This window comes from Clarias gariepinus, chromosome 3 (assembly GCF_024256425.1).
Source record: "Clarias gariepinus isolate MV-2021 ecotype Netherlands chromosome 3, CGAR_prim_01v2, whole genome shotgun sequence".
Classification (NCBI taxonomy): Eukaryota; Metazoa; Chordata; class Actinopteri; order Siluriformes; family Clariidae; genus Clarias; species Clarias gariepinus.
The window spans coordinates 39912625-39916752 of record NC_071102.1 but is presented as its reverse complement, the minus strand read 5'-3'; positions in this window follow the sequence as shown (position 1 = coordinate 39916752).

Sequence of the window (4128 nt, the reverse complement as noted above, 5' to 3'; positions counted from 1 at the left end):
CAAAGAGATAAGATAATATTAGGATTTCATGGCCTCCCACGGACATGAATGCTATTTTCAGTTGGACGTGGTGGCGTGGATGAACAGACTGACAAAACACGTAAGCGTATAGGTGTAGCGTGCAATTAAATAGGTGGAACTTGGACAAAAAAGGTCAGCTTTGTTACAATGTTACACCTATTCTTAAATAAGAGTGTAGAAAACCAAGCTATTCAATTCAAAGTCATATCTCACAGGCTTATAAAGAAAGATGATCACAATGTTGCATTATTATTTGAGTTATTTCACACTGTACTGTTGGAGACTCTCTTTTGACCTGTCCGGTGAACAGGTTAATATAAAATGATTGACAAAGATTTCTATTGTGTGTGTGTGTGTGTGTATTATACACTGGCTGGCTGTTTAAATTAATTTAATAACCATTGGATAATTACGGCAGTGATTAATGTTGTATGTTTCCGCTTCAGCAGTTTTTTTAGCACTAATTGAGCACAGTGTTGCGTTTCTAAAACAATCACGTTAGACAAGATGATACTGTGTTTCATAGAAGTCATATAACTTGGCTGCATCCTGCAAAGAAAACAACTAAGGATTTTGCTAAAATTACTGAAAATGTCAACTTCGCAGAAAAAAAATGGGGTTGGAAACAAAATCTTGAATAAGCATCTTCAGAAATCACTTAGGCCAGGGGTAGCTCAGTGGTTAAGGCATTGGACTACGGTTCGGAAGATCCCAGGTTCAAACACCACAACCACCAAGTTGCCACTGTTGGGCCCTTGAGCAAGGCCCTTAATCCTCAACTGCTCAGATGTGTAATGAGATAAAAATGTAAGTCGCTCTGGATAAGAGCGTCTGCCAAATGCCTAAATGTAAATGTACTTAAACCCTCAGTGAAGTTGCATCATAGAAATGGACAGAAGAGATCACATCTACTGTATGGTGTGAATGTAAAGAGGACGGACAGGATTAGGACTTACCAGCTCTGTGTCCATAAGAACCACTTGTTAGTGCGAAGAAAATGGCATCAGTTTGCTAGAAAGCATAAAGATTGGACTTTGGAGCCATGGAAAAAGGTCAGATTGATCCTATTCCAGAGCGATTGGCGTGTCAGGGTAAAAAGGGAAGTTATGCACCCATCATTCATAGTGTCCACTGTACAAGCCTCTGGAGACAGTGTTATGATCTGGGGTTGATCAGTCGTTCAGGTCTAGGCTCAGCAACGTTATGTGGAAATAAAATGAAGTCCACCTGAATGTACTGAACGAGCAGGAAATTGGCAATCATTGTAATGGAAATGTGCTGAAGAAGACTATATAGAGTGGTTTGTAGTTATAAATACAAAAAAATTAATGCAACTCCAGTCAGAAATAAATGTTATGACAATGCATGAAGTTGTCAAAACAATGGCATTATGGGTGCATCCGCTTAATGCGCTTCCATTTTTACCCTGACACGCATAGCGCAATCTGGACTCATCAGATCACATGACCTTTTTTCATCGCTCTTAAGTCCAATCTTTACGTGAATCTGGTGTAAACAAGTATTCGTGGAGAAAATATTTTTTCTTTCAACATTTCCCACTTGAATATGGTGTGAAAGCCAGGGTAGAGCAAAAATCTGTCACACCCAGATGATACAGAAAGCTTTTCAATAGCAAAGCAATGGACAGGAATCAAATTCTGAATCTGTCATCACTTTGGGGAACATGCTACCATTTCTGCAATTCACTATACTGTAACACACCTACATGTGGATACCATGCAATAGAAGAAAACATTATTTAACAACAACTATTCGTATCATATGAATAACAATAACTGGCCGAGTAACTACTGTAAAACACCTCTATGAAATTTCACCTAATAAATTATTTAAATAACACGTGAGTAATGCATCAGATATTACTTCCTGCCTTATAAAGCTGTGCAGGATGTCCATTGTTTAATCTCTTTTCCAACCATGGGCAAGAAAATGTAATTAAATGTTGCTAGGAGAGAATCTGTGGAACAAGTTCCTACCACCACGACCACTGAGGACTACAACCCTGAATATGCTCACACCATGTCACGTCCTGACTCTATCTGTCACAGGGGTGCAAAGTAATGTTTAGCATGCTCCTGTCTGACTTTAGCTTTCTTAAGTTTCAGAATTTTTTATTGTGGTTTTATTCATTTATTTATTTTGGTTTTGTTTTTCGGAGATATTCTGCTTGTTTACGGATTCAGATTTTTGTCTTGACCCTGCTACTGTTGTTTGCACATCGCCGGACTTGTTTTTGACCTTGCCTCAGGACTATTGTATTGGACTTGTCTGAGTTTTATGTATAATGTCTGAGCAGTGTTCATGAGTCCAGCTGGACTCAAACTCTAAAGTTTTAAATCAACACTGGAGATTTTACTGTGGCCTAATACAGTATCTTTAACATAATAATTCTTTTTCTTAGACTGGAAAAAAATCCTGGAGATTTTCTTTTAATAATTCGTGACCTTCAGTCTGCATTTTAGCAGAATAGTTCCATTGTACAAATTCTGGCTGCATCACACTGGGTTAAATATGACTTCTGGAGTCATTAACCTGCCTCAACTTATAATTAAACATTATGAATGAGATGAATCGATTTCCATTTTCTTAGAGGAGAGTTTCATTGGCGAGACGCCCAATCCTCTTACAGCGTCGTAAAAGAAAATCTGGCCACCTTACATTAGGATAGACTTGATGAAATAAGAGAATATCAATAAAAAAGACAAATCAAAACCTGAACATGGCAGAAAATGTTGAATATTTTTAAGAACAATATCAATATAACTGCCCAGCGATGGATTGACACCCTGTCCCGGGTGTCCCATGGGATAGGCTCCAGGCTCCCGCGACCCTGTATACAGAATAAAGCAGTATAGATGATGAGTGAGATGAACAGACATGGAGTTATGAGAAAACCATATGCAGTCAGAAACAGGAGTATTGGAACTCCAAGGCCAGTTTTTAAATTTTTGGATCTAGCTATTCAGATATGTGGATCTAAGATAAAAAATTGGAATATGAAACTATAGATTAGAAATTTAATATAAAGATATGTTCTGCAAGTTAGAAAGTGGCACATTTGGTGGCAAACCAAATTTTTCAGTTAGCAAAAGTTTTTAAAAAGAATTAACATTAAAGTTAAACTCTTTAACGTTTTAGTTAGAAACATTTTAGTTTAAAAAGTTTGGTTGCATGCGTCTTTCAAAAAGGGGATTAAGCTAGTGACATACTGACATCATAAAACTGCTCCATCTTTATTTTAATGATGCTTTTTTTTCCAGGCTTGTAATGCAATGTCTTTTACTTGTTGTGCATTTTGGAGGGATACAGTCTACTGATTGACTTGGTCATTAGACTGGATCTTTGTAAACTGTCAAACCGAGACTTTAAAATTCATTATGTGCCTATGCAAGCCCAAGGCATTGCACTACCACAATCTGGTTCTCCTTTTTTTTTTTTTTTTTTTTTTGCAACAAATGCAATATGCACAGGTGAAACCCAGGACTCGGACCAAGAGTAGATGTTCAGAGTTATTAATTGCTTAAATGATCACTTTAACAGGGCAGGCCTGGGCAGCAAGAAACACCTGGTAGTTGCGTTCCAATATTTATGACCCAAATATTTATTTCAATCCACCTAACACGTCTAAATAATAAAAAAAAACTGAAATCACGATCCATCATCTCAGATTCAACTTTTGAACTCAAACCCTCTAAAGTAAAAAGAGTTGGCCCTACCATTACAATACTCTACAGAAGACTTTCTACCTAATGTATCTCTTCTAATACACACGCTCTTCCTGAGCGTTAGCGTAGAAAGATCAAAGGTTATTTGATGTGCTGTTTCGCTTCTGTGCGTCAACGCTGCCGAGCAGGATGTTCTGTGAAGTAAAAAGTCAACTGAGACTTTTGTTTCCGGGAATCTATTGTTGTAGTAATCATATGCTGCATTTTATTGCGCTGTGGTGATCATTTTGATTGAAAGCAGTGTAATAACAACCTAGTCTCTCTCGGAGACATTGAGTGATGCATCAGGCTTTCTATCACAGTTACATTCTGCATCTATATTCATAGTAACATACCCTCTCACATTTTCCAAGTCCACATC